We start from the raw sequence: 24,696 nt of genomic DNA, 5'->3' as shown, positions 1-24,696 counted from the left end.
AGTTGGTCCCAGTGCATGGGAAAGAGAAAGTATTGGGGAAAAAACATAGATTACTGTTTCTTTAAGAGACCAGGAGCCTTGTGGAGTGGGCAGCCCAAGGTTCTTCTCTCAGCCAAGTACAGACTGATGTTTGACGTTATTACACCCATCTGGGAAGGCTTAAGAAACTGATCAGATAACTGGGTAGGGGCGTCAAAGGGAGTCTCTGAGACAATCAGGAGAGTAGGTGGAGAGCTGCTGAAGTGTGCTACACAGCCCTAGGAAGGAGGTCTATGCAACCCTTAAACTCAAGCGGTGTGTCTTTGGACTAGGGAAGTCAGGAATTGAAGGACACAATCCTTAAAGGAGGGCTGTGAAACCCTGAATTTAAGGGGCAGGAAAAGGTAAAGTGGCTCTTTTGGTGTCTGGATGGTTGTTAATAAATTAGACCGCAGGAGACAGAAACTATTAGTTTAGGCTCTGGGAGTGCAAGTTATTTTGAGGAGAGGGCATGGGGGGGTTTGGAACGTTGCTTGCAGGGCCATCTCAGTGCACAGGGGGCATTTTGGGATGACACCTGTCTGCACTTGGGCAAACTGTAGATAGTCAGATAGAGAATAGGAGGATATGAAAGCTAAATTTCAGGCGGGACAGAGTTTGCACAGCCCTCAAAGTGAGGATGGGAATCTTGATGTGTAAGACACAGCAGCTAGTGGCGGGATTCAGAGTGGGGAGAGATGATCAGAGCAGGAGGAGGGGACAGTGATTATAGGCTATAAAAACTGGTGAATAGTAGTTTGTCTGTCTGATCCCCATCTCTCTAGCCCTTCTCCTGAATCTCTTCTCACATTGGTCACTCATTTTAATTCCCTCACCACTATACCCCAAAAGCCCCGCATCATAGCAACTATCTTTGGGATTGAGAAGGAATGCACTGTTGCCATCGGAGTTCAACAGCACACTGTGTTATTCACCAGGAGAGCAACCGGACATGGCTGAACATTTGTTCATTCAATAAACAACTGCAGTCGTTGCTGTGATCAAAGAGGTTAATGAATTAACTAATCAAAACCAGTTATATGTATTTCCTGGCATTCCATCCTGTTCCAAGCCTGTTGGATATTTGATTAGAGAAAGTCAAAAGGCTAAATTTACCCATACCTCTGCAGACTTCCACTGGTTTAAACCGTGGCAGTGGCCTCCAGTTGTAGAAGGATTATGGCTGTAAAAAAAGCATCTACTAGTTAGGACTGGTATGTACTGGGTAGAGGTATTTTGGGGAATCTTGAACATGGTCCAAAGTCCACTTAGTTTAATGGAAGTCTTTCCATTGACTTCAATCAGGCCTGTTCTGCTCTATGCTGGACTATCATACCTCTTTTTAATGAGCTGCAAGATTTGTATTCAAAACAAAATTAGAACAAAGTGTTAGCCTTAACTTTGAAACTCTCTAGTGTTGCTTGTTACTGTCCCAACATTAAAGTTATTTAAACATATTTTAATTATAATGCACACAAATAAGGCTTTGAAATACATGTTAATGAAAGTTTTTTCTATTCACCCACTTTATCTTGTAGACTGATGTGATTTAGCAATCGTGGGTAGAAAAATAACCTTTAAAGCTTTAAAAGTATTCAGTCTTTCCTTTTACTTATTTTAGATAGATAGATAGATAGATAGATAGACATACACAATTCTTGGCAGTTTCCCAAGGGGAGTTTAATTTTAAAAAACACTCCCTTATTTACAATCCAGGGATTATACAGGGATCTCAAATCACTGGAAGTGATCTCGTTTTCACCCTGGCATTTGAATATTATTTCATCTTCATAATATTCATTTTGTGTTCATTCACGATAAATATATTGAGATTGTTTTGTTCTCTTCTGTAGAAACCCTTCTCATGTGCTGCGGTAATGCTGCTGCTTCTTTCTTTCATGGCATTATCTTCCTCTTTGTAGTACCCAGATCTTCATGGAGCTCCTTATTCAATTAACCAGAAAAGTCATCCTGTCTCAGATTTGGACTTGATTTGCAATTGTTGCTCTATCGATATACAACACAGCTGAATGCAAAATTTAAAAGCAAGGGCCAAGTTTATAATAAGATGTGTGCCTAATGTGAGTTTGCCATGGATCTTTTACGCATGAGTCAGTGTACTGTACACAATTTAAAAAGAAAAAATGAGTACTTATACAGATAAATATCCTCTTTAAGTGTGGGTGCAGAAGAGGGGAGAGAGAGAAGAAAGGACAAGCTGTGTGTAAGAACAATACTATAAAGCACCTACTCCTTTATTAAACAATGATCCAAGACTTGTACATATACTCCACATTTCTTCTGTTAAAAAAGCCAGTAAATGACAGGGGAAAGAGATGAAAAGCAGTTCCATGAGATCGTACTACATCACTAGGTAGCCACAACCTGGGGTATGGGCCAAAACTGCTACATGTATAAAGGGGGTATACCCTGGAGGACTTGGGACTTGATCTAGCACCTACTGAAATCAATGAGACCCCCTTTCACGGATGTCAGTGGGTGTTCGATCAGGCCAGTGGTGAATATGCTCCATAAATAGCTTGATCCTGTCAGAATGTGGTGGTGGAGAATGAACCTCTAACAACATGGGGGGATCATCCTGTGCACAGAGAGTTCAACAATTAGTCATATATCTTTTGGCACCAGGAATTAATAGGGTATATCTACCACCATCATCCATGTTACCTGATAAAGCCAAGGTGTGTGACAAAGGGGAGCACCGTTGGTGCACTGGGCACTGCACCCATGGGGCAGTGCATGTTGCAGAGGCAGGATCTAAATGCAGAACTGTGGGTTTCCCTGCAAGTTTTCAAAGCTGCAGGACTGGGAGTGGAACCTATTTTGGGGAGCAGTTGCTAGGAGTGGGGTCCATTAGGAAATATATTACTAGCAGAACAGGCTAGTATCATGGAGCCTACAGATACACAGCCTTACAATATCTTGAGTAAATAATTATCTTCTGAGAACAAAGAGTTTACATTTAACAAGCATTTACTCTGGTCTTTACATGCTTATAAGCTTTGCACTGACATGTCAGCTGTTGCTGAAACTCACGAAGCTTTTTTTCACAGACCGTTAACCGGTTTTGAAAAGAAATCCAAGTTAATTTAGTGGATTATTTTTTTGTACACAACTAAGGTTCTTGCAGTCGACTACTGGTTCTCTTGCTTAGCAGCATTGGATTCATCAAGCAGGTGTGAGGTTTACAGGATTATTTGATCAATTATGACTCTGTAAATGTTTTGTGACTCTGTAATGCTCAAACACATTGCATAATGTGGTGTCCTCCAAATATATCATAAAATACGAATGTCTGAGAATCGCCAAATAAAACCTGTTGTCTCAAGGGTAAGAGATGGACTCACAACTTATCTGCTAATAAAAAGTCAGGTACAGTACACTTTTCATAAACTGCTTTTCAGATAGTGGCTTAATCTCCTATTCGTATACAAAATTCTGAATTGTTATTATAATTTAAATATTTAAACATGTGGAACCATAGGTAGGCATGGTACTTTACACTACAGGGAAAAAATAAGAATTGTTCCAAGGAATTGACAATCTAGGATCCCAACCCTGAAATCATCAGGACGATCTCTGTGCCCATGCAGAGCCACATTGACTTCAGTGGATACAATTTCCAAAGGGACCTAAGTGACTCACTTTTGAAAATGGGATTTAGACACTTTTGAAAACTTTAGCCAGTGAGACTCCTAGGTACTGCTGCACCCATTCAGCTGCACATTAGATATGATGGACCGTGACTCAGGGAGGGATGTTTTCAAGCAAGGGGAGTCTTACAAGATGATACATTACATTACTGTAATACATTTTTGCTTTCCTTTTTTTCTTTTTTTCATATAGGTGGAGCTGATAACAATCCCTACATTTAAGTTGCCTAACACTTTCCATTATAAGATATTATTTTCTTTGAGCTATTCTTTACATACCTTTGGTATTTGGTGGGGAGAACACCCTCTAGCTTTTCATTGTCCCAAAATATCATAGTCAGCTTTTGCTGAGATAGAAACCATTAAAAATGACCACTTTTCCTTCTCTCACTTATGTTTCTCAGGAACATGTTGGCAGCATGCCACAATAACCATCAGACACATAAATGTTCTATGGCCAGGGTCACGCCACCACCGAAGCATCAACAGCTGGCAATGTACTGAGAACACCTTGGAGCTGCCAGAGTAACTGTAGCTGTGGTGGTGGGAGGCTGGAGCTGCACCACATCACAAAGGCTGGAGAAGGGAAGCGAGAAAGTGAGTCAGGTCAGCCCCCTCCTAGCATGTGGCCTATTAACCCAACCCCCCTGTATGGGGTGGGGTCAACACATGGGGCAGGAGTTCCCCCCAATTTCTTGGGCAGAGTAAAGAAAGTTGTTGTTTGATATGAATGTTCTGGTTTGGGTGGTGACTGCAGTCTGTTAGAAGAACCTGTTCTGTGTAAATCTGCCTTTCAGAATGAATTGCCAGTAGCAATAGTCTTTCTTGCAATGCATTCGCGGTCTGTCTGCCATGTGCAAGCTTTCCCCTTTTTATGGTGTGTTGTCCCGTCTTATATTTGGCCGTATTATTATATGTGGGTCTGGCTGGAAAACAAGAATGTTTGGGAGGAAAAAAATGGGATTTGAAACTAGACCTTTGAGTTTTTTTTCACAAAAAACTATAACGATGGCCACCCCCAGGAAGTCAAAATCCTACTGGTTGGGGCACTCGTGTGGGATGCCTGAGACCCAGGTTCAAGTCCATACTCTGCCTGATTTAGAGCAGAAACTTAAACCTGGTTCTCTCAGATGAGTGCCCTAATCTCCAGGCTATTGATTATTCTAAGGTGGGCCTCCCTCTCTCTCTTCCACTTCTTCTATCCCACAGCCTGTATCTGGGAGATCTTCCTGGTGAAACTGATACATTTCTATGAAAAGTTTCAGATTTGACAAATTGGCATTTTCCAGTGAAAAATCACTTCACTGAAAATTTCTCAGCCAGCTCTACTTACCTGTCAGTGTACAAAATGTCCTTTCAGACATCTACCATATGCCACACAGAAGCTGTCAGTTTTATACTGTATTTGTGGGTAACCGTGAAAGGGCTAAGCATCAGTAAAATTTTTGCCAGCTACTAACCAAGAAGGCATACTTTGACCAAGGGTAATAAAGTAATCACAAAGAAAAGCAGGTTGTTGGAGAAAAGCGCACACAAATCCTGAATAAAATTAAGGACGCTTTCCATTCCTACATGCCAAGAAGCTAATTAGAAAATAAATTGCAGGCCAACAGTGGAATTGCTATGAATAGAAAATAAGTGACTTCATAGAGAAGATTATCATCAAGTTTTCTAGACTGTATTATAGCTGAGGGAGCAACCTTGGTTGCATATGTTTCTAGCAATAGCAGGTCTCCATTTTGAACCTTTTTTTCCTGTCTGGAAAACCCCACTAAAATTTAATAGTGATTAAATCAATCGGGTTTTATGGAAATTCTCGGAAACTATTCAAATTCTATAGAGAGATGGACAAATGCCCATGATATAGGCTGTATGAAAAATATTAATGTTATAAATCTCTAATAAATGTTATAGGACTTCTTAAAAGGTTTCAACAAGGCGGCCAGATTCTTCTGTTGACCACCATTGGAAAATGTTAGAATCATAGGGTTAGAAGGGACTGCAAGGCTCATCTAGTATAATCCCCTACCAAGATGTAGGATTTGTTGTGTTTAAACCAAGACAGATGGCTATCCAGCCTCTTTTTGAAGACCTATAGTGAAGGAACTTCCATAACCTCACTAGACAGTCTGTTCCACTGTCCTATTGTTCTTACAGTTAGGAAGTTTTTCCTGAGATTTAATCTAAATATACTATGCTGTAATTTGAACCCATGCCTCTTGTCCTTTCCTCTGTGGCAAAAGAGAACAACTCTTCTGCCATCTTTCTTATGGCAGATATAGCTCCTCTTTTCCAAACTAAACATATCCAGTTCCTTCATATCAGCCTATGCTGATATGGCTTGCATTCCATCCGTTCTATAATCTTTGTTGCTCACCTCAGGACCCTTTCCAGTTTCTCCACATTCTTTCCATACAGTGGTGACAAAAACTGGACATAGTGCTCCAGCTGAGCAGTGCAGATTAGAGAGGTACTGTCACCTCCCATGACTTGCATGCTGTGTCTCTGTTAATGCAACCTAAAATTGCATTTGCTTTTTTTACAACAGCATCGCATTGCTGACTCATGTTGAGGTTGTGATCCACCACAACTCCCAGATCTTTCTCAGCAGTGCTGCTGCCAAGCCAGTTATCCCCCATTCTATAGTTGTGCATTTGGTTTTTCTTCCCTACATTTAGCACCTTACATTTGTCTTTGCTGAATTTCATTTTGTTTCAAATTCAGCACCATTCTCCAATTTATAAAGATCCCTCTGAATTTTAGCTCTATCTTTCAAAGTGTTGGCAACCCCCCGCCCCAGCTTTGTCATCTGCAAATTTGATCAGTCTGCTTTCTATTCCTACATCCAGGTCATTAATAAAGATGTTAAACAACACCAGACCCAGAACAGGTCCCTGTGAAACTCCACTTGAGATCTCCCTCCAATCTGACATCATTCCATTAATAGTTACTCTTTGTTTGAGGTTATTTAATCAATAATGTATCCATTTTATAGTAGTTCTGTGAAGCCCGCATTTCTCCAACTTACTTAACAGAATGTCATGTGGGACTGTGTCAAAAACCTTGCTGAAGTCCAGGTATATTATGTCCACCATATTCACCCTACCCACCAAACCAGTTATCCTGTCAAAGAAGGAAATCAAGCTGGCTTAGCATGATTTGTTCTTAGTAAATCCATGCTGGCTGCTAGTGATTACTCCTTCATCTTCCAGGAATTCACAGATTGAATGTTTTATACATTGCTCCATTAGCTTCTTAGGTATCAAAGTCAGGCTCACTGGTCTACAGTTCTCCGGCTCCTCCTTTCTCCCTTTTTAAAGATGGGCACTATGTTAGCCCTTCTCCAGTTACTGGGACCTTTCCTATCATCCATGAGTTTGCAAATATTACTGCCAGTGTGACTCAAAGATTTATTTACTAATTCCTTCAGTACCATGAGGTGAATAACCTCAGGCCCCGCTGACTTGAATTCATTCAGATTGGTCAAAAGATCTCTGACATGTTCTTTGCTTATCCTGATCTGCATCCATTCCTCTTTATTGTCTATGGTAACTTTTCTAGTTATCTGGTCAAACATTATTTTTTCGGAGAAGACTGAAGCAAAGTAGGCATCAAGCAGCTCTGCCTTCTTATCACCATCCGTTACCAGCTCACCTTTTCCACTAAACAGCAGACCCACACCACCCTAATCTTTCTTTTTTGTCTGATATATTTGAAGAACCCCTTCCTTTTGTCTCTAACATTCTTTTCCAGCTGTATCTCATTCTTTGCCTTGACTTTCCTGATTTTGTCCCTAAATTCTCATGCTGTTCCCATGTATACTTCCTGGGTGACATGCCCCACCTTCCATTTCCTATATGTATCCCTTTTGGTTTTAGATAGCTAAAAAGCTCCTTGTACAGCCACATTGTACAGCCTGTGGCTCTTCTGATCTTTCCTGTGCACTGGAATAGCTTGATGTTGAACCTCTAGTATTACATCTTTTAGGAACTGCCAGCCCCCTTCAACTCCTTTTCTTCCCAACTGATCTTTCTATGGGACCTTGCCTACTATTTCTCTGAATTGGTTGAACTCTGCCTTTCTGAAGTCCAGTGTCCTTGTTCTGCTGTTCTCATGTCCTCCTTTCCTTAAGATCTTGAATTCTATCAGATCATGATCACTTCCTCCCAAGTTCCTGACCACCTTCACATTTGTAACTAATTCATCCCTGTTGGTCCAAAGCAGATCCAAAATGGATGACCCCCTACTTGTTTCCTCAACATTCTGAATCAGAATGTTGTCTCCTACACATGCTAAAAACTTGCAGAACAGGCTATGTTTTGCTATAATAGTCTTCCAACAGGATATCAGCGAAGTTAAAATCCCCCATTCATAGTAGCTCATGTGTGTTAGTTAATCTTGTTACCAGCTTGTAGAATGACTCATCCACTTCCCCTTCCTGATGTGGTGGTCTATAATAGACACCCCGCGCACACACCATAACATTGCTACTATTCTTTAACCTTTTTATCCTTACCCAGAGACTCTCAGTAGGTCTGTCTCTCACTTTCTCTTGGACCTTGGAGCAAGTGTATACATTCTTGATATACAGCCCAACACCACCTCCTTTTCCCCATACCTATCCTTCTGGAATAAGCTATATCCCTCAATGCTGGTACTCCAGTCATGGGAGTTGTCCCATCAATTCTCTCTAATGCCAATTAAGTCATAATTTTCTTCATATACCATGACTTCCAGTTCATCCTGCTTGTTCCCCATACTCCTTGCATTTGTCTACAGGCATTGAAGATGTCCTGCGTAAAGCTATTGGCTGATTTTTGCTGATTCATCATGGAAGGTGAGCTCACTAATTCCAACCTGGATGTAAAGGATGTGGGAATGACTCACTGGACAGGGAAGTAGGATCTGGCACAGAAAGGTCCTACACAACAAGCCATGAAATCATCCAGTGGGAGAATGCTTAGTTCGACTTATACTGTGGTGGTGTTTACCTTGTTAATTAAGCCAAGCTTCAAGAATGAGGTGAGTTTGTTTATGCACTGAATATAATCTTTGGCTGGAGCACTGTGGGAATCCCTCTGTTAACAAAGGGTTATTCAGGTGGACAAGCAACAACAGAATGTTTCTGTGGCTACCTTGACCAAGTGAATCTTCTGAATCCTAGAATGTTTACCATATATTCACAAATCCAAACTCCTGCGACATGGCAGCAAGTCCTTCTTGCCACGTAAAACCTGTGGCTTCAAGTAACCTATGTTTTAAACTCTCGGAGTAAATTTTCCAATATGACTGATTTCTGGGTGCCCAACTTGAGACATTTTTAAAGGGGCCTAATTTTCAGAGGACTCCCAGCCTCTGACCCAGATACTATCTTGCTGAATAAATTGGCATTGTTTGCAATACAGCTGGAAGAGGGCAGGTGACTATGACTTACCAGCAGAAATTGTAAAACATTTTTCTCCCCCTCCCCTTTAGTACAGATTAAACAGGGGATAGAGCTTTCGCCTTTTAAATAATCAATACTTCAAATTGAAAGACACCCTGACATTTATTTTCCCCTACTGCCCTTGTTGCTGGAGGCCGGGCAATGCCAATTTCTATTTAAGATATAGCGAGCACTCATGGTTTTCACCGTGTGAAACTTCAGAATGCTGTGTTGAAACAAATAGGTGCAACGATTGCCGTATTTCTCTTATTTTACCGTACACTGTGGGTGCTGACAGAAAATTTAAAAATTGAGTTATCCTTCCTACCATCTGATATCATAACAACACCTACTGTGCTCTTTCCCATTTGGCATCTGTTGGTGTTTTCATTGTAAACCCATACTTTCAAGAATGTAGAGTCTGGCATAAAATGTTGTTTTAGACTCCAACTTTTTGTAATGAATTATATTAGTTAGAAAAGGAAAAGAGCTGGTTCTGTCCCCCTTTCACTCCCCAGGCTTATAAATCAGCAAAGCCCACTAAGATATAATGCAAACGACAATACAAATAAAAGTTTTTAATGCATATACAAGAATGTTTTTTGGTCCCAAAGGGTATCTGAAAGTGACATACTCACAATGCATTTACCTTTATTAGATGTTGCCATGGCAGTTACCTTAATTCCATCTTCCACAATCCTGAGATCTGAAAAAGGGAAAACAAAAATGTGTAATTTAGTGAAGAGGATATTACAGCATGGCTACCTCATAACTTGAGCTTCAGCATCCACTCATCACATCAGGACTGTCCCCTCCGCATCACCTTCCACATGCACAAAATTGCAGCCAGTTGGAGAAAGAGAACTGTGTTTTGTATAGACTGCAGCAGGATACTGTGGGGGTTGGGGGCCCAAAGAGGAGGAGGTTACAGTAATCAAAAAGGGCCTGAAAAAGGGTTTGAGTAGAGTAGAGAGACAGAGTGAGAGAGAACATCAGGTCTTAGGCATATTATGGCAGAAGAAGTGGTGAGATTTTTATTGATCCTGGATGTGTGGGGTACGAGAGAGGGAAAAGCCAAAGATGCCCCCAGAGATAGGAAGGGATGGTATTGTCAACAGGGAGAGAGAACGGCGGAAGTGGATAAGTTTGTAAAACAGAAGATCAGGAACTTAGTTTTGGCCATGTTAAGTTAAAGTTGACCATGAACCATCCAGGAGGGATGTCAGAGAGAAGGGCTAAAATAGGGCATTGGCTGGAGGAAGGTCAGGAGTCAAACAGGTTGAGAGTTTTCCCTCAGAATAATTTTCAGAATAATGCCTTTTTCACAAAAGCTTCCATGGGAAAATTTCGATTGTGTCAACATTTTGATTTTTTTTTAATGCAAAATTTGAAATGATGGCTCCCCCGAAGGCAGAGCTCCCCAAACAAGCAGTCAGCAAACCAAAAAACTCCACATTGGTTATCCTGAAACTGAATGTTTTAATGAAATCCTTCTTACAAAAAAAATCATGTTTTTGACTATTCATTCTGATTTGGGACAATTTTTCCCCCCAAACATGACATTTTTCTCAGGAAGAGATTACCGTTGTTCAACCACCTACAATCAGGAGTAGTGAGATAGATCGTAAGTCCTTACCAGACAGTTGGTACTGTAGTAGAAAGCTGATTGATCCTTTTTGCTGTGCACCCTGGATTTCAAGAATTAAGCTTTGGGGAGGGAGATTTTCCAACGTACTCAGCATTGGTCTAATCCTATAGGAAAACGCTTTAAAAAAATCCCATCTACGCGGCTACAAATTTTGTTGCTGCTGCTTCAGGACTATGCGGCTTCTCCAGTTACTGCCAATTGTATTTTCCTTCTCTCATACTGCATGGAATTGGCAGATTCTAACATTAACAATTTTGCCCATGAATAACTTGTTGATTTGGAAAATGAAGTTTGTCAGACCAAACTGAGGCACAAACATTCATTATGGACTAGTGTAGAGGAGTGTCTTAAACTTTTTACAGCAAAATGTTTGGCATTATGAAGTAGGGAAAAGTTTAAATCTTTGAAAAAGATGCAAAAAATATATTTTTGAGTCCTTTAGGCTTGTAAATACTCTTGGAAATGTTACTGTCTGTCAGCAAAATTTTCAGGTCCGTAACAGGAGTGCTGAGACAGCTGATGTCAAAAGTTGGTCATGTAAATGGGTCTTGCCACTTTCACTGTAAAGTCACTTCCAAGTGACTCCTCAAATACTTCAAGATCTCTGAACAAGTTTACAAATCAGTTCCTTCCTGCAAATCAACACTGTAATAGTTAATTCATGCTTCCACAGCTGGTTCATTAGCATTCCAAAGGAACTTGAAATCTCCTTGAAATTTCCTTCAGCATAGTACAAGCATAATTGAATGTTAAGAGATTCAAAATTTAATTTTTGTATTTCTTAACCAAATCTATTCAAACATGCCCTATGCAATAACTCTCTCAAAGGATTAGATGCAGGACAGGTTGACATTTTACAGCCAACCATTTCTGAGTTACATATACACAAAAAAGGTTAGAGCTTTTTTTTTCAAAAACAGTGAAGCCAGCAATGTTTTTAAGTCCTATAGTCCCAACATTATGTTTGTCTGATTAACTTGGATTTTTTTAGGGGGATAAAGGACTCTTGTGGATTGAGGCAAAGGTCTAATCATCAAAAATTTCAGACCAAGAATTTTTCAAGAAATACAAAAGGGGTAAAATTGTTTTCATTAATAGTCATAATCTTTCACCCTTAACTTTGATGCAGTCTGGAAAACAAAATATCTATGGTGAAAGCTTAAAGTGGTGACCTAATACTTTCCCCAGCATAATTAAGGGCAAGAATACCACTAATATTAGCACTGAATAATAATAGTAAATAGTTCATATGCTGTGCTTTTCCTCAGTAGATCTCAAAGTGCTTTACAAAGGAAACAGTATCATTATCAAAAAAAGAAAAGGAGTACTTGTGGCACCTTAGAGACTAACCAATTTATTTGAGCATGAGCTTTCGTGAGCTACAGCTCACTTCATCAGATGCATACCATGGAAACTGCAGCAGACTTTATATATACACAGAGAATATGAAACAATACCTCCTCCCACCCCACTGTCCTGCTGGTAATAGCTTATCTAAAGTGATCAACAGGTGGGCCATTTCCAGCACAAATCCAGGTTTTCTCACCCTCCACCCCCGCAGACAAATTCACTCTCCTGCTGGTGCTAGCCCATCCAAAGTGACAACTCTTTACATAATCAAGTCGGGCTATTTCCTGCATAAATCCAGGTTTTCTCACATCCCCCCCACCCCCATACACACACAAACTCACTCTCCTGCTGGTAATAGCTCATCTAAACTGACCACTCTCCAAGTTTAAATCCAAGTTAAACCAGAACATCTGGGGGGGGGGGTAGGAAAAAACAAGAGGAAACAGGCTACCTTGCATAATGACTTAGCCACTCCCAGTCTCTATTTAGGCCTAAATTAATAGTATCCAATTTGCAAATGAATTCCAATTCAGCAGTTTCTCGCTGGAGTCTGGATTTGAAGTTTTTTTGTTTTAAGATAGCGACCTTCATGTCTGTGATTGCGTGACCAGAGAGATTGAAGTGTTCTCCGACTGGTTTATGAATGTTATAATTCTTGACATCTGATTTGTGTCCATTTATTCTTTTACGTAGAGACTGTCCAGTTTGACCAATGTACATGGCAGAGGGGCATTGCTGGCACATGATGGCATATATCACATTGGTGGATGTGCAGGTGAACGAGCCTCTGATAGTGTGGCTGATGTTATTAGGCCCTGTGATGGTGTCCCCTGAATAGATATGTGGGCACAATTGGCAACGGGCTTTGTTGCAAGGATAAGTTCCTGGGTTAGTGGTTCTGTTGTGTAGTATGTGGTTGTTGGTGAGTATTTGCTTCAGGTTGCGGGGCTGTCTGTAGGCAAGGACTGGCCTGTCTCCCAAGACTTGTGAGAGTGTTGGGTCATCCTTTAGGATAGGTTGTAGATCCTTAATAATGCGTTGGAGGGGTTTTAGTTGGGGGCTGAAGGTGACCGCTAGTGGCGTTCTGTTATTTTCTTTGTTAGGCCTGTCCTGTAGTAGGTAACTTCTGGGAACTCTTCTGGCTCTATCAATCTGTTTCTTTACTTCTGCAGGTGGGTATTGTAGTTGTAAGAAAGCTTGACAGAGATCTTGTAGGTGTTTGTCTCTGTCTGAGGGGTTGGAGCAAATGCGGTTGTATCGCAGAGCTTGGCTGTAGACGATGGATCGTGTGGTGTGGTCAGGGTGAAAGCTGGAGGCATGCAGGTAGGAATAGCGGTCAGTAGGTTTCCGGTATAGGGTGGTGTTTATGTGGCCATTGTTTATTAGCACTGTAGTGTCCAGGAAGTGGAATTCTTGTGTGGACTGGACCAGGCTGAGGTTGGTGGTGGGATGGAAATTGTTGAAATCATGGTGGAATTCCTCAAGGGCTTCTTTTCCATGGGTCCAGATGATGAAGATGTCATCAATATAGCGCAAGTAGAGTAGGGGCTTTAGGGGACGAGAGCTGAGGAAGCGTTGTTCTAAATCAGCCATAAAAATGTTGGCATACTGTGGGGCCATGCGGGTACTCCTTTTCTTTTTGCGAATACAGACTAACACGGCTGTTCCTCTGAAACCTGTCATTATGCAAGGCACTGCATTTAGCTGTATGGAGTGGAAATCTATCAACTGCATGAAAAAACTTGTACAGATACAGACAGACATCATCTTCCTTTCCAAATGCAAACAGATGGACATCGTACCAAAAGGACTGAAGGTAAAAAATCCATTACAATCTACATACCACACAGACTATGCTGACAGCTTGTGCCACACGCTCTCAAAGAAACTGCGGAATCACCTGATCAAGATCCTCTACAGCAAACAGGGAAAGATTAAGAATGAGCTCTCAAAAATGGATACTCTCATAAAAAACCAACCTTCCACACAAACTTCCTCGTGGCTGGATTTTACTAAAACTAGACAAGCCATTTACAACGCACACTTTGCTTCTCTACAAAAGAAAAAGGACACTAAACTTTCTAAACTACTACATGCTACAAGGGGCCACAGCAATGGTTCCCTCAACCCACCTAGCAATATTGTTAACCTATCCAACTATACTCTCAGCCCAGCAGAAGCAGCTGTTCTATCTCAGGGCCTCTCCTTCTGCCCCTCCACCCCCACGAACATGATACAGTTCTGTGGTGACCTAGAATCCTATTTTCGACATCTCCGACTCAAGGAATATTTCCAAAATACCTCTGAACAACATACTAATCCACAGAGGTCTCCCTACCAACACTACAGAAAGAGGGATTCTAGATGGACTCCTCCTGAAGGTCGAAACAGCAGACTGGACTTCTACATAGAGTGCTTCCGCCGACGTGCACGGGCTGAAATTGTGGAAAAGCAGCATCACTTGCCCCATAACCTCAGCCATGCGGAACGCAATGCCATCCACAGCCTCAGAAACAACTCTGACATCATAATCAAAAAGGCTGACAAAGGAGGTGCTGTTGTCATCATGAATAGGTCGGAATATGAACAAGAGGCTGCTCGGCAGCTCTCCAACACGAGTTTCTACAAGCCATTACCCTATGATCCCACTGAGAGTTACCAAAAGCAACTACAGCATTTGCTCAAGAAACTTCCTGAAAAAGCACAAGATCAAATCCGCACAGACACACCCCTGGAACCCCGACCTGGGATATTCTCTCTACTACCCAAGATCCATAAACCTGGAAATCCTGGGCGCCCCATCATCTCAGGCATTGGCACCCTGACAGCAGGATTGTCTGGCTATATAGACTCCCTCCTCAGGCCCTACGCTACCAGCACTCCCAGCTACCTTCGAGACACCACTGACTTCCTGAGGAAACTTCAATCCATCGGTGACCTTCCTGATAACACCATCCTGGCTACTATGGATGTAGAAGCCCTCTACACCAACATTCCACACAAAGATGGACTACAAGCCGTCAAGAACACTATCCCCGATAATGTCACGGCTAACCTGGTGGCTGAACTTTGTGACTTTGTCCTTACCCATAACTATTTCACATTTGGGGACAATGTATACCTTCAGATCAGCGGCACTGCTATGGGTACCCGCATGGCCCCACAGTATGCCAACATTTTTATGGCTGATTTAGAACAACGCTTCCTCAGCTCTCGTCCCCTAAAGCCCCTACTCTACTTGCGCTATATTGATGACATCTTCATCATCTGGACCCATGGAAAAGAAGCCCTTGAGGAATTCCACCATGATTTCAACAATTTCCATCCCACCACCAACCTCAGCCTGGTCCAGTCCACACAAGAATTCCACTTCCTGGACACTACAGTGCTAATAAACAATGGCCACATAAACACCACCCTATACCGGAAACCTACTGACCGCTATTCCTACCTGCATGCCTCCAGCTTTCACCCTGACCACACCACACAATCCATCATCTACAGCCAAGCTCTGCGATACAACCGCATTTGCTCCAACCCCTCAGACAGAGACAAACACCTACAAGATCTCTGTCAAGCTTTCTTACAACTACAATACCCACCTGCAGAAGTAAAGAAACAGATTGATAGAGCCAGAAGAGTTCCCAGAAGTTACCTACTACAGGACAGGCCTAACAAAGAAAATAACAGAACGCCACTAGCGGTCACCTTCAGCCCCCAACTAAAACCCCTCCAACGCATTATTAAGGATCTACAACCTATCCTAAAGGATGACCCAACACTCTCACAAGTCTTGGGAGACAGGCCAGTCCTTGCCTACAGACAGCCCCGCAACCTGAAGCAAATACTCACCAACAACCACATACCACACAACAGAACCACTAACCCAGGAACTTATCCTTGCAACAAAGCCCGTTGCCAATTGTGCCCACATATCTATTCAGGGGACACCATCACAGGGCCTAATAACATCAGCCACACTATCAGAGGCTCGTTCACCTGCACATCCACCAATGTGATATATGCCATCATGTGCCAGCAATGCCCCTCTGCCATGTACATTGGTCAAACTGGACAGTCTCTACGTAAAAGAATAAATGGACACAAATCAGATGTCAAGAATTATAACATTCATAAACCAGTCGGAGAACACTTCAATCTCTCTGGTCACGCAATCACAGACATGAAGGTCGCTATCTTAAAACAAAAAAACTTCAAATCCAGACTCCAGCGAGAAACTGCTGAATTGGAATTCATTTGCAAATTGGATACTATTAATTTAGGCCTAAATAGAGACTGGGAGTGGCTAAGTCATTATGCAAGGTAGCCTGTTTCCTCTTGTTTTTTCCTACCCCCCCCCCCCAGATGTTCTGGTTTAACTTGGATTTAAACTTGGAGAGTGGTCAGTTTAGATGAGCTATTACCAGCAGGAGAGTGAGTTTGTGTGTGTATGGGGGTGGGGGGGATGTGAGAAAACCTGGATTTATGCAGGAAATAGCCCGACTTGATTATGTAAAGAGTTGTCACTTTGGATGGGCTAGCACCAGCAGGAGAGTGAATTTGTCTGCGGGGGTGGAGGGTGAGAAAACCTGGATTTGTGCTGGAAATGGCCCACCTGTTGATCACTTTAGATAAGCTATTACTAGCAGGACAGTGGGGTGGGAGGAGGTATTGTTTCATATTCTCTGTGTATATATAAAGTCTGCTGCAGTTTCCACGGTATGCATCTGATGAAGTGAGCTGTAGCTCACGAAAGCTCATGCTCAAATAAATTGGTTAGTCTCTAAGGTGCCACAAGTACTCCTTTTCTTTTTGCGAATACAGACTAACACGGCTGTTCCTCTGAAAAGTATCATTATCGCCATTTTCAGATGGAGAAACTGATGTGACTTTCCTAAGGTCACCCAGCACGAAAATGGTAGAGCCAGGACTGGGCCCTACAGCTCCTAAGTCCCAGTCCAGTGCTATATCTACCAGACTGCACTGCCTCTCAGTGGTATAACCCTTATTAGATGTACTAGGGATAGCCAAACAATCAGAAATACCATTCATCTAAATATTTTCATTGTAGTTATAGACACATAGTATAACTTTTTTTTCAGACAATAAAAACAATAAGTTCATGAACAAGGAGCAAGATTCATACCCTGTCTGGATGCACATTTATAACATATTATATAAGGATCAAATCCTTTAGTTAAACATTCTCATTTAAAACTAATTTGCATAAATAAGGGCCCATTTCACAAGGAGCTGCTGGCTGGAAGAAATGATAATTGACTAGGAAATATGCACTATAAGTCACATTTCTTTTAATGTTCTCACCTGGTACAAAACAGATTAATTTCCTAGTGGGTCTTAGAGTCATGGTTCTCCCATGATCCAATCCAAATTTCAACCATGAGTCCACTTCCCAGAATTCCTTGCCTAATTTCAAATAGTCTTTCTGGACGTGAGGGTGGAAACTCCACCCCCTCTGTGTCCTGGCTGCTAGGAACATCGCAGTTTGATGTTTTCCTACTCCAACCTTCCCCCAAGTTCTGGGAATGGGGAAGCCATTGTCTTTTCCTTACCTTCCTCCCAGCTTCTCAGTTATGTTGGGGAATGCCAATAAAACATTTTGTACCACATCACCATGAGTATATGTGATCCATAGGTCAGAGAGAAACTATTTTATGAATGTTTTGAGGGTTTTTTAAATTGTATTGCTTCTGTTGTTTTATACACTCTGTCTATAGAGTTTTCCTTGCCACATTCTGTCCCTTAGTCATCCCCTCCCCATGACAATCTCCCCTTAGCACAAAGATGGTTGCTGGGGAAGGAGTATGGACTAAGTCAACTGTCCCCTCCTCTCCACCCAGCCACTGAGCATGAGGAGCAGCTAGGCTGGGGCATGCACATTGTTCCTGCTCACCAAAAAGTTAATGTAGCTTAAGCTCTCATTAAAAAGAGAGTCCTGAGGACAGCTACAGGCAGGAAGTCACAAGAGTTGCAGCTTTAGTCGAGAAGCAGGGGATAATTTCATAAATGGAGGTGTAATACAAATGGAGCTGGTTGTGCCCCCTAAAGTTAAGGTTGCCCCATACTTCCCATTATAAAACCTTATTTTCAGTTGTTTATAATCGCTAAACTTAAACTGTTTGGGCTGAAATGAGATTTAAAAAATTGTCCATGTTGGAAAAAAAAATCTTACAACTATTTTGCTGAGAAGCTTTAGTGCTTCCATGCTTTGGAGAACAGACTTGAAATTTGGCAGGAGGAAAGCCCTGGCATCACAGATATGCCTTTCTACTATAACTGTGAACATTCACTCACATTTCGCCAAGTACTAAGCCTACAAAAAATCTCATAGCATTACTTTCCCCTGCAGTTGGTCATCCAGGCTGGTGTGGCACCAAACAATGGGCCTAAGGGATGGGAGACTTTTTCCTATGCTCTCATAGCTACCGCTGCTGGCATTAATTCTGACATGTCCCAATTTTTCAGGGCTTGATTTTGAAACCGTAGTGTTCTTTTAACATATTTTTACATAATGTGTGTGTGAATAATATATATAAAAACATGACATATGAAATCAGTTACTTTCCAAACATTACTAGATTGTCCAAGTTTAGGAGATAGGTCCAAAAAACTCATCATAGATACAACATAGTTCCTCACTGACAGTGAAACCCAGGTTAAGTGAAATATGAGGCCCCACGCCATGTGACTTCCTTCTTAGATCATCATTATATTGTATTGTTGTTGTGGAGTGGGTTATACCTCATTTAAACTGTTGGGTGTGAGCTGTACCCAATTAAGAGACAGCTAAGCAGCCCCCCATCTAAGACAAATGGGGTCTGAGAACCTGCCCAGGAATTTGGTCTACATGGGCAGAGGACTCCACAGGATATTGTCTTTGGGTAAGGGTGTGTGTATGCATGAGAGAGACACAAACAGCCTGGGAAGGGGCAAAAGAGATGCACAGGTGAAAGAGCCTTGTGACTGCAAGCAAAGAAACTATTTCCTGTTATTTTGGTTCTTCCTGTGTTTGGGGAAACATGACTTTGTACATTCCTTGTAAATAAATGAGATTGCATCAAAGATATCAGACTCCATTAATTCCTCCTCCCAGTTGGAAACATTTGCATGATCCTGAATTTTGGCTTGACTACTCGGGTCAAAAGGGGTAATATATATTCACTGGTGAACACCAGATGTATTTGGCTTTCATGATAAATATGTAATCAATCATTCGTTATGGAAAAATAAAACTGTTCATGTCTTATGAGAGACTTGATCTCTTAAGTATCCAACTACAATATGTTTACAATATAGTATTATATATTGTACTTGCATCTGATTTGAAATACTTTATTTTCAGTGACATTCACTAAATGCAATTCATTTCATGCTTCTTCTTAACTAATTTGCTTTCTCCTGTTTACTAACTGAATAATTGTCAGAATGTAATTAACACAGATGTCACATGTGCAATACTTTTCAGGTTCAGGTTAAATTTATTCTACTGCATATGGAAGTGTCTAATTAGATTGCCATCTAAAATGGTAAAACAGTTTGGGTTTTTAAATGAGTTTTTTTTTTTTGAAGACTTGCATCTTATTTAGTAGTACAGTAATTTCATTAGTTGTCAGTTTGTAAAATGTGGATCTCTTATGATACACATCAGTTTTGGATGATGGTTATCAAGAGGGAAATGTATGTAAATTCAAGAAGAGGTCCCTGCCAAAACTCCAGACTCAGAGGGGCTCTGATTCTCATATCTGGTCCTGATTGTGTAACAGACAAATCAAAATCTTGGAACTAAACACTCCCAAATGTTACGGGAGTGTTGAAATTCAGATCCAAACTTTTTGGCTTTGTCCATCTCGCATGTAAACACCTATTTCTCAATGACTCCCTGAATTATTTTTTTAATGTATATGGGAGTTTGGAACAGCAGAAATGCAGATCTTGGTTGGCAATAACTCATGAAAGCTTTATGCTCTACTTTATTACAGTAAAAGACAAGACCTGTACTAAGTGTGACTTGGATATTTCATTTACAAAGCAGTTATGGGAAACAGTTACGATTCTAACAATAATATTTGATTTATTGTGACACTTCATGTTAATGCCAACAATGTAAATATATTATGTGGGATGGAGAATATAAAAACTGATATTAATCATACAATCTATATATTTAATTTATAGTGCACAAAAAGTTTTATTTTCCAGGTTCTTTCATAATGAGTGACCATAAATATTTAGAATAAAAGTAAATCAATAAATTGTATCATGTAAATTAACAAAAGCTAATCTATTTATTTGAATAGAAAATAAGTTAGTGGGTCAATGTAGTTACATTACTGATTTTACTTAATATGGATTATAACATATCTCTCTTTTTTCATATGCTTCTTATTATGGAGTAATTCTGATGAATGATTAAAGTACAGGTTATAATCTGTAGAATTTAATCCATAGTACTGAATGTGAGCCTAAGAGCAATTCAAAGATGTAACCTGCTGGAAATTTTTCTTTTTGGGTTAAGTGACCACTATCAGTTAATGTTCAAAAATATTAAGTATGTTGATTATATACATTATACATTCTGATTAAATAACCAAATGAAAAAATGGATTAAGTACTATTCTCAGGGTTCCTTCCCTACTCTGAATTCTGGGGTACGGATGTGGGGACCCACATGCAAGACCCCCTAAGCTTATTTTTATCATCTTAGGTTAAAAACTTTCCCAAGGCACAAATTCCACCTTGTCCTTGAACAGTATGCTGCCACCACCAAGTGATTTAGACAAAGAATCAGGGAAAGGATCCACTTGGAGTTCCTGTTCCCTCAAAACATCCCCCCAAGCCCTTACACCCCCTTTCCTGGGGAGGCTTGGGAATAATATCCTAACCAATTGGTTACAAAGTGAACACAGACCCAAATCCCTGGACACTGAAAAAAATCAATCAGTTCTTAAAAGAAGAATTTGATTTGAAAAAAAAAGAAAAGATAAAAATCCCCTCTGTAAAATCAGGTTGGAAGATAACTTTACAGGGTAACAAAAGATGCACAAAACCCAGAGGAACCCCCTCTAGCCTTAGTTCAAAGTTACAACAAAACAGGGATAAACCTCCCTCCAGCCAAGGGAAAATTCACAAGTTGAGAAAACAAAGATAAACTAATACGCCTTGCCTGGCTATACTTACAATTTCTGTAATATGAGAGACTGGTTCAGAATGGTTTGGAGGACATGGATTGATGTCCGGTCCCTCTTAGTCCCAGGAGTGAATGAACACAGAAACAAAGAACCCAAAACAAAGCCTCTCCTCTCCCCCCACCCATCCACCCCAGATTTGAAAGAATCTTTTGTCCCCATTGGTTCCTTTGGTCAGGTACCAACCAGGTTATTTGAGCTTCTTAACCCCTTACAGGTAAGGAGGAATTTTAGGCTACCCTTATAGTTATGACAACTATAGATTGGTATTTGAATAAAAAGCAAACAATTTTGTTAAGAACCAAAGAGAATAGTACTTTACCTTATATTCCACTTGAATATTCAAGTTCCCGTGTCTTTTGATACCACATTTTCCTCACAGCATAATCAGACTATCAAATAAGTATTTTTATGGCTCCATCCTGAAGTCTTTATTCAGGGAAAACTCCCTCTGAAATCAATGGCAGGTTTGTCTGAGTAATTGTCCAGGAAATGTGGTATGCCCTGATGCATACTTCCTTGAGAAATAACTAATTATCCTCATCCCAAAAATGTCATCCAGGTATAAAATTAGTGCTGGAGTAAATAATTGTTTACCACAAAAACAAATGATCTGTGAGAGAATTTTTTTCTCAGAATTGCCTCAGTCCTTAAAACTCCCTAGTTAAAGCACACGTTTATTTTATCAGAGTGTGAATTTCACACATGGGAACTATATCATTAATCTGATAGGGTTTAGCAGTTAATGGAAGGATTTCCTGTGTCAGTCAAGATGAGTGGTTTTTAAATGTAACTATCTTTCAGAATTTAGAATCTCTTTTAAAACCAGCAGAAAGGAAAGGAAAAGAAAATGACGGGGGGAGGGAGGGCAGAATCCACAAAACGAAAGCCATTTAGTGAACGTGAGGGCATCTGTTCTGTGAAACAGTCTGTTCCAATATGCTTCATTTTTTCCTTTTCATTATGTTCTACAGTAGTTCTGGATGCTTCTTTTATAATGCTTTGATTACACTCACTTGTTTTGTGTAATAATGTTTCTTATCTTGCTGAGGAGGAATCTCTTAAAAACCAGACAATTGGGTTTCTTTCTTTCTTTTTTTTCCCCCTTTTTTAAGTAGAAAAACTACTGCGAGACTTCTGCTTTGTTTTATTGGCCACTTAGGTCAGCCAGTCTGGCTGGATTTTTCTTTTGAGGCTTTGTGTCTGAAGACTCTAATGTACTTTATAAACATTAATTTATTTAAGCCACATGACACCCTTCTGAGATAGACAAACAGTATTTACTCACATTTTACAGATAACCTCTCTAAGCATGACTCACTTGCCCAAGATTATACACGAAGTGTGTGGCAGAAATAGGAATTGGGGTGTATGTAGCTGTTTAATGTCATCATGACTTTCTGTTCACCGTACTTTTAAACTTCTAAGGACTCTTCCTATCTCGAAGGGTGGCTGCTATTTTGTGAGACAGAGTTAATTTAACATGTAAGAAGAGACAGTCATGGCAAGGTTCTCAGCTCATGTAAATTTGCATAACTCCATTGATGTCAATGGAACAATACCAATGTAGAACTTGGTCAGTTAACTAAACTGACTTTGGAAGCATGTCTATAGGGAAAAACATGCAGAGGGGTCACCCTAAAAGTACCCTACCGCCAGGTGACATGGAGCTTTTAAGTATGTAGCAGTGAGTCTCAGCTGATCTGACCAGCACAGTGCACCTCACAAACTGTTGTCATGATATTTATCCAAAAGGAGGCATGTAATATATCATTGGAAAACTAATAACTTGCTGATCATTAATATTCTTGTGTGATGTATGTGCGGTTAACCTACAAATAATTATATAGATATGCTGGAAATGTGTAACTAAAATGTGTTTAAACTAGACTTATCAGGGGAAAATTGGTAAACAGGTTTTTCCAGACAAAGGAAAGGGGACAACACCTCAGGTCTTGTGTGGCCAAGGACAGTGGGCTATTCATTTGTATCAGAGATTGTGGGAAGAACACTGGCACTGTAAAAATCACAAGTGGGAGAGAAGCCAACATGGTGTCTACACCAGACATCCTGGTGTCTACACCAAGCAGGGAAAACACTTCAGAAGAATACATTTCAGAGGTTTACTGGACTATAAAGAAAGGGGGTGAGAACTCCTAAGTTATCATTCACTTGAGGAGACAAAGGAACTGACCACTTTGCTGTCTGTGATAGGATCCTGGCAAAGGACTAGGGTGCCAGGTTGGAAGAATGACTGTTGTTAAAAAACTTTGAACAAAAGACTCTAGTGTGTTAAGCTGAGATTCAGTCTTCGTAGCAGATTTTCACTTTTGTTTGTTCATTACCACTTCTATCCTTATTCCTTCTATATGGTATCATTTAAACCAGTGGTTCTCAACCAGGGGTACTGAGTGGTCTTCCAGAGGGTATATCAACTCATCCAGTTATTTGCCTAGTTTTACAACAGGCTACATTAAAAGCACTAGCGAAGTCAATACAAACTAAAATTTCATAGACAATTATTTGTTTATACTGCTCTATATACTATACACTGAAATGCGAGTACAATATTTATATTCCAATTGATTTATTTTATAATTATATGGTAAAAATGAGAAAGTCAGCAATTTTTCAGTAATAATGTCTTGTGGCACTTTTGTATTTTTATATCTGGTTTTGTAAGTTTTTAAGTGAGGTGAAACTTGGGGGAACACAAGACAAATCAGACTCTTGAAAGGGGTACAGTAGTCTGGAAAATAAACTTCTTTTACTTTTACTATAAACCAACTCGGTGCTGTGATTGAAGGTCAGAGAGTATTTAGCCCCCAGTTAAACTAACAGGGCTGCTCTGTACTGTCTCTTTAAAGGAGCAGCAAACTTGATAACTTTTTGAGAGTGTTCCAATGAGGGCAACTGGACACTACAGAAAGACATTATGGGGGAGAACCTAGGGCTGTTGAGGTCCCTGTGCAAAGAGTAACTGGGCAGTGGAAGGGAGGAAAAAAGAAGCACCTATCAAATCTGTGGGGAGAGTGGGGGGTGGGAGGAGGATTCATGGGCACCAGCTAATTAGACAGAACTGTAGACTCTTCACAAGATACGCTTAGAACTGAAGGTGTCTAAATGATCTCATAAACAGAAAGTGTGGATCATTGGCTCCTAATTTGTAATGTAGCAGATGGATGGTACTGAAGCTTACAATTACAGTATAAGGCCAAGTTGTCTGTACAGTTTGAACTGTCTATGTAATAGATGTCTCATTTATACTAGTCTGCTTGTGCTGAAACCCCTTTGCCTGCTTTTGAATTTCCAGTTCTTGCTGCTAAATTGCATCATTGGGATAAAACAAAATCAGATTGTTTCACAATATATTCCATT

The 24,696-nt window shown here is 40.5% G+C and overlaps 1 long non-coding RNA gene across 1 annotated transcript in view; it reads right to left on the bottom strand.

The window, feature by feature from the left end:
* The window catches only part of LOC142070789 (uncharacterized), a 70,762-nt gene extending 48,708 nt beyond the window's left edge, over positions 1-22,054 (bottom strand). Inside the window, exons 1-2 of the long non-coding RNA XR_012666723.1 lie at positions 21,641-22,054; positions 9,764-9,820 (exon numbers count right to left, since the gene is read on the bottom strand). This is a non-coding gene — a long non-coding RNA (uncharacterized LOC142070789). The remainder of the gene's footprint in view (positions 1-9,763; positions 9,821-21,640) is intronic.
* Positions 22,055-24,696: the final 2,642 nt, after the last annotated feature.

This window comes from Caretta caretta, chromosome 2 (assembly GCF_965140235.1).
Source record: "Caretta caretta isolate rCarCar2 chromosome 2, rCarCar1.hap1, whole genome shotgun sequence".
Classification (NCBI taxonomy): Eukaryota; Metazoa; Chordata; order Testudines; family Cheloniidae; genus Caretta; species Caretta caretta.
The sequence above is the reverse complement of the archived record's forward strand: the minus strand, read 5'-3'. Positions and strand labels throughout refer to the sequence as shown.